Here is a 13,032-nt window from a genome sequence, read left to right on the forward strand (position 1 = left end):
CTGGGGCCTTCTTTTACCCGACTAGGTAAAGTTCAACATATCTAGGTGAAAGTTCACAGCTTGTGGCCTAAGGCTTCAGCAAATTTAGTAACTAATGTTAAGCAAGTTATGCTAAACTCCCCCTTCCCTGGAAGTGTTCAAGGCCAGGTTGGATGGGGCCATGAGTAATCTGATCTAGTGGAAGATGTCCCTGCCCATGGCAGGGGGGTTGGAAGTAGATGATCTTTAAGGTCCCTTCCAACCCAAACCATTCTATGATTCTATGATTCTATAAACAAGTTCTCTATAAGTAGTATACCAAATCGCACAACACAGAAGACAAGGAAAATTTAAAACAGTCCCAAAAGGGAATAATCTTTAAACCTGGAAATACCCTCAAGCTACAATAGTCAAATCCATGTTTGTATCCCAAATTTTGACAGCTGTTTGTGGGAATAATTGTTACTGTGGCCTTATTTTCACTTGTACTTTTTTCTTTAAGGCTCGTGAAAGAGCATAGAGTACCTTTCTTGAGAAAGTTGTGATTTTTGTGACAAAACTAACATATTTTTCTTTATATCAGTAGTAATTAATTGAGTCAGCATGTAGCTTAAAACATTGTCTGATCATTTTTCTTCCTTTGTGACTGTACAGCTGTTTCACAGCACAGGTGTGTTGTTACAATTTTCTGAAATCAGATAGAAGTCATTGATTTTATTAGAAGAAAAACCAATACACAAACATATACCAGACAAAAATCCTGGGTGCATGTGATGTAAGGTAATTTATCTGTGTAATGTAATCTCCAAGTGAAGGTTTACAGTCAGTTTGTTCAAGGACAGGTAAATTACTTTAAGAAGTTGAAGCCTCTAGAAGACTTTTCCTCACATTTTTCAGTCTCTGCTGGATATATTTGAAAGTCCATTCACTCTTCTTGTTGATGTTAAGTACACAGTAAGGTGGGTGGCACCAAAAAATAACCAGCCAGTGAGAAGTTTTTAAATATGAGCCATTAGTTTTTCACCTCTCATATCAAAGAGTGGGTGGTGGGTGATAAGGTGTGGAGTTAGCTGTAACAAAGTCTCATGATTTTTTTTCAGAGAATTAGGGAAAAATTTTGCTAGGTATTTTTACTGTTGATAACTTTACAAGGTTTCTTTTATGTTAGACTTAGAATCATCAGTAACCTTAGGTATTTTCATAACTTCAGGTAAACAAGGATTTAGTACTTCACTGCTGTATTCAAGCAACAGAAATCTGTTTCAAATAAGGAATGATTTTGCATCATTGAATTTCAAGTAACCAAGATTCAACTGCATTTTATAATTCTACAGTAGATCAAAACAGGGGAGATGCCCTGCTATAGAGGAATAAAGCTATGCTGGTTGTTAGAACACTTGATTTGGATGGTGCTCAAGAGAGGAGGTGCTTGGTATAAATTATGGTTGAAAATAGAGCCACTGAATTACTGCACTTTAGCTTCCTGCCTGCAAAGTGGGAGAAATAAGTTCACAGTTTTTTACATTTTCTCTCCTCTTGCCCATTTATACTTAAGTCACTTTGGGTGCCATTTTTACTGTCTGACTTTAATTAAGGCTATACTGTCAAATCATTGACAAACAGTTCTAGAGCAAGAACTGGAAAGGGGACTTCTAGGTCTAAGTGAGTACAATTTGTCATGGTTAGCATGGGTAAAGTAGGCTACAGGCTTTAAAAAGTGAATCATAACAGCCAGATCTACCAAAAAGGGATCTTCAGCCCACTCTTAACTGTCTGGTAAAAATAGGTGTGGTGTTGTTTTGTGTTTCCAGAGAGTCCCTCTACTAGTGCAAATGTAATGTATTAATAAGATGTACAGGTCCACTTTTGCTACTTGCATGAATATTTCTGGAGCCTGAAATCAGTCTGAAAATAAAAAATGCTAATGTAGAAAAAAGAAATATTCAACTAATTCTAATAGAAGAAATACACATGCAAAGTAAAATTTTCTATACAGTACAACATAGGTGCTGTACATATCTCATGCATGTTATGCATGAGTTTTGATTTGGAGAAACTTTCAAACAAAGAAAGAGTAAGAGGAGAAAATGGCAAATGCTTTCTTTCCATTTAGCTCCTAAACGCAACTTAGTACAGAATATCCATCACTGTTCAGAATGATACATTTACCAGCTCCGTGTCTCTTTTTACTGTACTATAACTCATCTTTGTTGGGAATTGTCACCCCTGTAACAACTTAAAATTTTCCCTTGGCTTCATTCTCACAAACAGTAACTGGGGAAAATGATTTACTGTGTCTGCAGAGGCAGACCGGAGGAAGAGGTCTCTGTCATGGCAGGGATGTGACAAGCGCTACATGTTGATTTCACAGCGCACCCCACCAGCACGAAGGACCTATTCTCCCGAGCCCAGTTTACTGCTGGAGTGGCTGCAGCACTACAAATATAGTTTGGGAGTCTAGGGATAGTAATGTTATTGCGGGAGCCTTTGATGTGCATTGAATGTGCTTTTATGGATCCTGACCTGGGTTTTGTAGCACTGCAGAAGTATGAGTATGTCTGGGGCATTACTGGAGAGCTCATTTACTAGCTGTGACATTTAACTTCATCAGTTTTATGCACAGTCAGCTCTGACCATCCTTGACCCCTCCCCCGTGTTCTACCCTCACTCAACCCATAGCCCAGGACCCACCCTGTCTGGCCATGGGTCCTGTTGAGCCAGGCCCAAATGTGAACCCACGTTCCGGCCTGACTTCTGCCTGTCCCCTGGGAGGTGCCTGATGCCCAGAGCTTGGTCTGCCCTGGAGGCCCCTTGCTGCCTTGCTCCTGGCTGGGATGGTGGGACAGATCCAGGCTGCCAGGCCCTGCCTTGATGGACGCCATGAACAGCCTCGTCCCACAGGAGCCACTGGCCTTGTGTTGCTCTGATAGTAATTCAACAGGTAGTCACAGAAAAAATTACCAAGGAACCCCAAATATAAATAATTCAGTTATGTCCATGGTAATGTGTGGACATCTTCATGTGTATCTTCATTTCCCCATAATGGGTCGAATGTGAAAATGGTTTCCACTGTAATCCTGATGCCTCAAGTTAATCAGCCTAACTAAAAGATAAAGTCTAACTATTATTTTAGTGTGAATCAAATGTGTACATCCACTGGGATTTGAGCCTTTGTCCCTCGGTCTTTTCACCTGAAGAAGAAGGACTGCTGTTACACAGGGATTTCTAGCGAGCTGTAGGAGTGGTCCCAGTCCCACATATAAATTGTTCTTCTTTGCCAACAGAAATGTTCTCTTATTGGATGTTTTTTCAGAAACTTGTGCAGTTTCTAATGGCTCAAAAGATAATATTTTTTTATCTTGAATGTCAAGAAATGCACAAACAATCCTTTATAACCAAAATATTTCAGTTTAAATATGGAATGTCTCAGACTGTTCTTCCTTTCAAAAGAGCCACCCAGTATCATCAGTGTAATGTCAAGAAGCTTTCTGGTTGTGTTCCTAGATTTCCCTTTCTTCAATATGATATATCCACATGTGTGTGTAAAAAAATGTCACCTGCTTTTATCTGAAGTTTCTGGCTGTATTTTTATTGTTCCAGCTCTTAGAGGGTGATAGTCCTGTGAAGATCTGTTTACTACATTGTCCAGGCTTGTGAATGCTGGTATTGGAAGTGCAAACTTTTAACTTCAGTGTAGACAAACCTATGGGTGAATAACTGTTAAGTAAGACCAGCTCTGCACATGCAATTGGACGTTATCATAGCCAAGTTGATTTCTAAGGGCCTTCATACTTTCTTGAAAGGCTGAACATAGCAGTATTTCATCAATGTAGCAACAGGTTGATTTTCTGAAGAAACTGAATTAAAGAATTCCAGTTTGAACCAAAACAGTGGCAACTTGCCAGAAACTGCTGAAGCCATACTATGTTTTTTGGGATTGCTGCAGTCATTCTCATAAATAGCTGAGAAAATTGCAGTCTTTTATGAGAGAGAGATATATATAATTAATTCAATAAATAAAATATTAATCTCTCTTCCCCCATCTAACAATTATTGTGTGTTCATGAATTTTTGTCATGTTTCAGTATTTCACAGAATCACAGAATCACAGATGGCTGAGATTGGAAGGGACTTCTGAAGGTCATCTTGTTCATGCCCCCTGATCAAACAGGGCCGCCTAGAGCCTATTGCACAGGACCATGTCCAGACGGCTTTTCAATATCTCCAAGAATGGAGATTCCATAACCTCTCTGGGCAACCTGTGCCAGTGCTCGGTCACCTCTCACAATGAAAAAGTGTTTCCTGCTGTTTGAAGGGAAACCTCCAGTGTTTGTGCCCACTGCCTCTTTTCCTGTCACTGTGCACCACTGAAGAAAGCCTGACTCTGTCTTTGCACCCTCCACTTGGGTTTTTATATGAGAACCCCCCCTGAGCCTTCTCTTCTTGAGGCTGAAGGGTCCCAGATCTCTCATCATTTCCCCATTTGAGAGATGTTTCAGTCTCTTAAACATCTTTGAGGCCCTTGGTTGGATTCTCACCAGTATGTCCTTGTCTCTCTTGTACTGGGTAGCCCAAAAGGGGACACAGCACTCTAGGTGTGGCCTCACAGTGCATAGTAGAGGGGAAGGATCACCTCCCTTGAACTGCTGGCAATACTTTGCCTAATGCAGCCCAGGATACCATCAGCCTCCTTTGTCGCAAAGTCACATTGCTGGCTCATGTTGAACTTGGTGTTCACCAGGACTGCAGGTCCTTTTCTGAAAAGCTGTTTTCCAGCTGGCTGTCCCCCGGCATATACTGGTGCATGGGTTTGTTCTTTCCTACATGCAGGACTTTGCATTTCTGCTTGTTGAACTTCATGAGGTTCCTGCCAGCCCATTTTTCCAGCCTGTTGAGTCCCTCTGGATGGCATGATGACCCTCTCACATATCAACCACTCCTCCCATTTTTTATTGTCTGCAAACTTGCTGAGGGTACACTCTGCCTCATCATCCAGGTCATTAACAAAGATGTTAAACACCCTCCAGATCTGGTAATTCAGTCAGTTTTCATTCCACCTCACTGTCTATTCATCCAGCCCATACATCAACAGCTTGTCTATGGGGATCATCCCTTCATCTACCAGACCAGTCATTTCATCATAGCAGTTTATCAAGTTGATAAAGCATGACTTCCCCTTGGTGAATCCATGCTGACTACTCCTGATGATTGTTTCATCCTTAAAGTGTTTGGAAATTGTTTACAGAATAAACTTCTCCATCACCATCCCAGGGATCAAAGTGACCTTAACCAGCCTGTAGTTTCCTGGGTCATCCTTCTTGAAGACAGGAGTGACATTTGCTTTACTCAAGTCTTTGAGCACTTCTCCCAATCTCTATGATTGATCAAATATTATTGAGAATGGCCTTGAAATGACACCTGCCATCTTCCTCAGCACTTGTGTGTACATTCCATCAGAGCCTATGAACTTATATGTGTCCAGTTTGCTTAAGTATTCCTTGACTTGATCCTCTTCCACCAAGGGTACATCTTCCTTGCTCCAGATTATCCTGCTGCTCTCTGGGACCTGGGATTCCTGAAGGCCAATCTTGCTAGTAAAGACCAAGGCAAAGAAGGCTTTCAGTACCTCAGCCATGTCCCGTGTAACTAGATCCCCTGTCTGATTCAGCAATGAGCCTGCATTTTCCTTATTCTTCCTTTTGCCACCTATGTACTTACACAAGCCTTTCATGTTGTCTTTGACATCCATGGCCAGGTTCATTTCCATTTGGGCTTTAGCTTTCCCAGCTTCATCCCTGGATGCTTGGACAATGTCTCTGTATTCCTCACAGGTTATATAACCTTGCTTCCAGCCTCTGTATACTTCCTTTTTGTGTTTGAGTTTGACCATCTCAACTGGTAATCTTATTGAATGACTTCTTCAATATTAAAGAGAACTGTCCTCTCACAAAACGAAAGTTTTTTAGTTAAGAATTTTGTGAAGCGTCTTTATTGAGACCACAAGTCACTAGAAAATTTTAGGTATGACTCCATTCATTTCTTTCAAAACATTTAAATATACATTTAAGTTCCAAGGAATAGAACTTAAGGGAAGTTACAAGCTTTTCAGAACTTGGACTAAGCTAAAGTTTCACATTGTCTTCCCAACTGGAACAGCTGTCTGAAGCATTAAAAATATGGAAGAGGGGAACTGCAAGCATTAGCTCAGTTAAGAACTTCAGCTAGAGAATCATATTTAGTATATTATCCTCTCTGGGGCAATGTTCACTTTTCAGTTGGTACTTAACGCCTTCTCCATATAGATTTAAATTGCACACTTTGTTGCCTTTCCAGTCTGGCATGGACTCCAGCTTTGCTCCTTTTCCTTGTCCTGTACTTTATTTTTGGCTTCTGCAGCCTGGCAAAAATTTCCCTCTGGTGGGATGCTGATATGTCACAATCTTTGCATCCGGAATATCTGTAAAAATAACCCAACCTATCTGAAAAGACTGAAGTAGGGAAAATTACTTTTAAAAATTCCATCTATAAGAAACTTAAATTATTATTTAGACATCAATTTAAGAGCTTCTTCAGCAACTAGAGAATGCCTTTTCCAAGTAAAGTATCCTTTATTTTGTTGTTTTTCATAGATTATCTTCTCTCACATTAATATTTTATATTTTCCTGATCTTGATTTATTTGGACAAAAAAACACTTCAAAAGATTTTCGATGTCTGACAACAATGTCTGTTCATAATTACACAAAAAACAATGAACCATCTGGGTTATTTGCATGAAAGCATAATGTCTATCTAGTAACAAGTTTGGAGTGATCCATATACTTTCTACTTGAGATCATTACCCATGAATTTTGGAATGTGCCTACAGCTAAAATTGTAGGCCCATTGCTTCTCATTCCACATACAAAATGTTTATTTACATCATTACAATGACTGGCCACTACAGCATGGTCGAAGTATTGATTGTTACAAGCTCAAGGAAGGTAGAAAGCATGCCTTAGCATAAAGTTCAACACTTACTCATACTTAGTTATTTTAACAAAATTCTTTGTACACAGGCAACACCATAAACTCAAAACAGCAGAAAGGTTTATTTTTTTCTAAACATGGGAAATAGAAGCAAAAGGAAGAAGAAGGCAGGAGCATGCTGACCTTTGAATACCAGCCTCTTCCTGACAGGAAATGGTGTCAGTGTATGTCTCCAAGTGAGGAAGCAGCAAGAATTATCCCAAATTCTCTTGAAGGATGTGATTCTGCATTTGAACCTGATCAGACTGGGAGATAAGGAGCTGCTCCTGTAGTCAAGGACGGATTCCTCAGTTCCCAGGTTGGGAAGCAGTGGAAATGGAGCAAGCCGTACTGTCAATGTGTATTAGCAGCTCATTTTACTACATGAGCCTGAACTGCCTGCAGTACAGCTCAAGAATGCTAAGCATTCATTATTTATGGAAAAAAAAAAAAAAAAAAAAAAAGAAAAAGAAGAAACTTCTTCATAAAAAACCCCACAAACTTATCCAATAACAAACAATTGGGTCAATCATGCAAGTAAGGACACACATAGTCCTTTTTTTTAATCAGTCAAAACCTGTGAGTTCAGCAGGTTTACATTTAATTTTCCCCTCAGAAGGGAACTGTGATTGGACTTCTAAATTCTCTTCCTCATTTCTAGTTGAATTTCCGTGACTACTTAAATACCTTATATCCTTCAGCTGTCAAGAATATGATAATAGATCATGCAAAAACCTTTAAAAATATTTTTGACAAGTTATTCTTGTCTGTTTGATAAAAAATGGAATCATAATTGTGGTTTGTATTTATTGAAAGCTTCACAAACTAAATGCACTTTGAAGGTGATTTTGCCCCTAACATCCCATATAATATGCAGTTCTGTAGCAGATATATTCAGCTGGTTAGATTTCCAAAGAATATTAGTTCTTGTAAATTTTCACTAATGTTGGTATCTTCCCCTGAGGTTTTGTTCTGTGTGTAAAAAGGTTGCAAAGCCTAAAATGTAGAGGCCTGTCAAGGCAATTAAAACAGTCTAAATACCTTGATATGTTGCGTAGCTGATAGGAGAAAATCAGACACTTCAAAGAACCAGAAAGCCTCCATCCAGATTGAAGGCTTGTTTAGACTTAGCCACTAAGAAATATCAAGCACAGACCTGTGTCTCTGCTCTCCACTCACAATTTAGAACATGGAGGCTTTTTTGTAAGTGACAGTCAGTTGATGTGGGCTTATATTTTCTAAAACAGTTTTTATGGAACAGAAACAGAAGGTCTGTCTTATAAGACGAGGAGCCACACACTTTTGACACTGAAGTTATTGTTACCCCATGCTAGACATCTGGATTCAGGTCCCTTGTCAGATAAATTCCCCTCTCTTTATTCCCAGGTAATGCTCCTCTCACAAAGCTGTAAGGTAGTCCAGATAGCGAAGCAATTCATTGCTCTCAGTGAAGTATGGTTGTGGTGGAGCCAGTAACTATGGTCCTGGGCCAGCGCAAATGAAGAAACAAAAGACAGTGGAGTGTGATTCTGCTTCTCCCAGTATATGACTCTGCTTCTCCCAGTTTACTGTTTAAGAGTATTGAGCTGGCAGGTGAAAAATCTGGCTTCTGATCTATGGAATCAGTATTATTTCTGGTTTTATTCTGTCCTGGGGAAGAACCAACACCCTTCCTTTTGGGTCCTAGGCACAATCTGCTCCTCATTCCTCCTTTTTAACTCAGTAGCTCTCAAGTTCTTCAGTGCATAGCAGCAGGCTTTTAACTGGAGGAGGAAGAGAACAATTTACCAGAATAATAAGGGTACCTCTGGTGCAGTGGGAATTGTAAGTCAGAATCTCCTCAAAGTGGTGAGGATATTCACAAAACCATTGCCAAAATCCCATGTTAATAACCATTAAGCTGTTGCATAAAGGTATTAAAAAGAGAAGAGTTGCGTCTGTTTCATTGAGAAGAGTTGCGTCTGTTTCATTTCCTGGGGTGAAGTACATAAGGACTTATCTCAAAAGAGGATGCTGGACTGTGAGTCCCAAAGTGCCCCCTGTGTAGCTGAATCCCAGGGAAATGATGGCATACACACATACTGATGCAGATCTATGCACGTCTTTCCTTATTGTTTTCTTCCGGTGGATGTGTCCTCTGCCTCTTGCTGCTGTCAACCCCACTCTTTTTCTCCCTCCACATGACCTGAATGGAAGGATGTCCTGCTATGGTCATTCTGTATGGTGTAAAACCTAGTCCTCTAGGAACTAGCTCAGGTATGTTGGCATTGTAAACACTGTTGAATCCAGATGAAAATATCACACTTTTTCATAAAGGTGTACCTTTCACATGAAAGTGGATGTTCTTTCTTATAAATTAATTTTTTCTCTCTTCTGCATCAATTGCAAAATACTACCTTGCACCTGGCTTTTCTTTTTGGTGTGTTTGGGTTTTCTTTGTCAAAACCTGAGAAGAAACTGCATAAGAAAATCTAAGGGTATATCACTTCTGTGACTTCCATTAGACATATCTTGAGTTAAGAATAGCAATAAGCTGAGGTAATGGGTTGCACTTAACCCCAAGTGAAAAGATTCTCATGGTAAGCCAAAATTTAAAGTGTTTATAATGCAAATATATACTCTATATATCATTAGATAAGTGATGGTTTTCAGGCAGTAGAAAAGTTCTGTAAGATCCCTTAAAATATTTAAGATGTTTAAATGAATATGCTTTGTCAGTAGTATATACCTACCATATAATTGCCAGGATCATTAGAGATTTACTGAAGAAATGTGATTCATACAGTCACAGCAGTAGACTTAAACGTGGCAGAAAATGTGACAGTGAGATAGACCTAGTCAAGTATCTTACTGAGCAAACAACAAGCAAAGTCAGTAATGCAGTCTATTTGCATTAAAAGTATGGGTGGTGGACATGAAGGGGAAACATGTAGCTTTCAAGGTCATGGCAATCCATAGTGTGGTGAGCTGAGTTCTTTACTCGCCTTTTGTTTCAACCTCAAATATGGAAGTAGAGTGAAGCCAAAATTAAGTAATGAGGTCATTCTGAGACTTGAACTTTTGGTGGCTTGCTCATCATTAAATATCAATAAGCACTGGTAAAAAGAATCCTTTTAAAGAGCAATGGCAGAAAAGTGTGCAATGGAAAATGTCAGCATAGCACAGAATTTAGCTGGAGCAATTTCTATTAAACTGAAGAACAAAAATGAAGAGCAAACAGCTCTTAAATATTTTGACATAATGGGTTAAATAACACATACATCCAACTTGTTTGTGGGTATAACATGTTTACAGGATACTCTGTCTCTAATCACGTAAAGCTTTTACTACAAAACCCCATTTCTTACATTCTTAGAGAAACAAGCAAAATAAATAAGTTACATGCATTTCTAAATTCATAAGCGGAAGATTTGACTGCATTTTTGGAAGCAGAATAACTAAAACATTATTTTTAAATTAATAATCATATTTTCAATGTTAGCATTTTTTCCCTAATAAAATAAACATTTCAAATTTCAGTTCGTGATTAAAAATTGGCAGACTGCACAAGGCAGACTGAGTGGCTCCATTTCAAACAATGTAATGAAAAAATATTAAAATAATATCATATTTAAGAGTTGTATTTAGCATAAATTCTGTCATTTTAGAGATTAGCCATGTACCCTGTGGACTTCTCTAAAGCTCTCGAACTTGACTCTGGTAATCAGACCAAAAGTGCATGAGATACTATAAGACTGGAGAAAATAACAAAAGTCAAAACTGGGGCCATTTCTGCATCTTGGAGGATGATGTGAGTACTCATACGAGCTATTTCTTCCTTCCTGCATGTTAGCATGTTTAGTACAGGAAAGGTTATTTCAAAACAGCAATTTGATCCTGCCATGCTAAGTGGCATCCCATTGTAGTCACAACATGAGTTGTTTCCTGTCCAACAATGCATGGGAAAAGGCAAATTCAGGAATGGACACCCCATTCCCTGCACACCTCTCAGCTTGACCTGGTCTTTCGAATGATCCAAGAGTCCAGCAGGACTACAGACTTCATAGCTAGGTGTCAAAAGTAAGTAGCACAGCTCAGAAGGTCAGGTCTCAGTCTGCAGACTCACGGATTGTGAACCAATATGGATGTTTGTTTTTCTGTGGTTTGGTTGAAGCACCTACCTCTTGCATATCTCTGAGGCAAGGATGCCATTTGCAGATGTATTCCTGCTGCTCTAAGGGGAAGTGGAAAGGAGTGACAGAAATCAGGGGCTAGTTTAGACATTGCTATATTCATAGAATCACAGAATGGTTTGTGTAGGAAGGCACCACTAAAGATCATCTAGTTCAATCCCCCTGCCATGGACAGGGATATCTTCCACTAGATCAGGTTGCTCAAAGCCCCATCCAACCTGACCTTGAACAATTCCAGTGATGGGGCATCCACAACCTTTCCGGGCAACCTGTTCCTGTGTCTCACTACCCTCATCATAAAAAATATCTTTCTTATATCCAATCTAAATCTACTCTCTTTTAGTTTAAAACTATTACTCCTTCTCTTTTCACTACAGATCCTGGTAAAAAGTCTCTCAGTCTTTCTTATAAGCCCCCTTTATATATTGAAAGGTTGCAATAAGGTCTTCTTGGAGCCTTCTCTTCTCCAGGCTGAACAAACCCAACTCTCTCAGCCTTTCATCATAGATGTTCCAGCCCTCTGATCATTTTTGTCCCTCTTCTGGACCCTCTCTAACAGGTTCATGTCTTTCTTGTACTGGGAACACCAGAACTGGATGCAGTACTCCAGGTGGTGTCTCACAAAAGCCTGCTGGCCATGCTTCTTTTTATGCAGCCCAGGATACAACTGGCTTTCTGGGCTGCAAGTGCCCAGCTCCTGTCCATTTCTTCATTCACCAGCATCCCCAATACTTCTCTACAGGGCTGCTCTGAATCAATTTGTCTCCCAGTCTGTACTGATATTGAGGATTGCCCTGACCCAGGTGCAGGACCTTGTGCTTGGAACTTCATGAGGTTCATATAGGCTCACTGCTCAAACCTGTCTGAGTCCTTCTGGATGACATCCCTTCCCTCAAGTGAATTAACCGCACCATGCAATTTGCTGTCGTCTGCATATTCAGAAGTATCCTTCTGTTGGTTTAGAGATACAAGACATGAACCATTCTTAAAGCAGCAAAGTTTTTACACCAAGAGAAATATAAATTGAAGCCCATATGAAATGCAATAGTAATCACAATATTTTGTATTAGTTTTTCTTGCCACACTCTGAAAATATGATACCAAGAAAAGTACTCAACAAATCTTAAGCCATCTTTGACAAAGAGCACACAACTGACATTTCATGGGTATTAAAAGGGAGTACACATACTGTACAATAATGGGGTTGTTCAGAGACAAGGTGCAAGGATTGATTAGGGACCCCTTATGCAGTTTACAGATGGTGATTGCCTTCATTTCCATCCCACCTTCATAGTTCATATAACATCATAAAATCTATGGCCTGGGAACAGAGCAAACCAATAGACTGAAACAAAGCCTTACACTGCTCTGTCTTTTTCAGTCTCTGAAAGACAGTGCTTACTGCACAAGTAGCTGTCTGGTGGTTTTATTCTTATTTAAAACTCCTGCTGTCCTGTGCACTGAAATAACTGATGCTCTGTGACATGTTTGAATGTAATTACACACCACGCCATAATACATATACCTGAAGCCAAATAAATTAGGGTTGTATGTGGCCAGTACCAGACCAATTCTGGTATTTTCTAACTTTTGGAGTCTTTGGCTTTGAAATATTATATTCTTTTAATGCTCCTCAGGCATTTTTTTTTTTTAAGGTTCATATGTCAAAATGCCTTTTCTGTTATTCTGAGTTTGCACTGACTTCAAAAGTTTGGTTTCTAGACCGTGTTATTTGTACTGAGTCAGGTCTATCCAACCCAATGCCCTAGATCCATCAATACATCCTGAAACAGCCTGTGAACATCTCTGTCTAGGTCACGAAATTTCAGGGATTTGGATGAAAAACACCATGCTTGTGCAACTACATTCAAAAT

The sequence above is a fragment of the Strix aluco genome, chromosome 5, assembly GCF_031877795.1.
Source record: "Strix aluco isolate bStrAlu1 chromosome 5, bStrAlu1.hap1, whole genome shotgun sequence".
In the NCBI taxonomy this organism is placed as follows: Eukaryota; Metazoa; Chordata; class Aves; order Strigiformes; family Strigidae; genus Strix; species Strix aluco.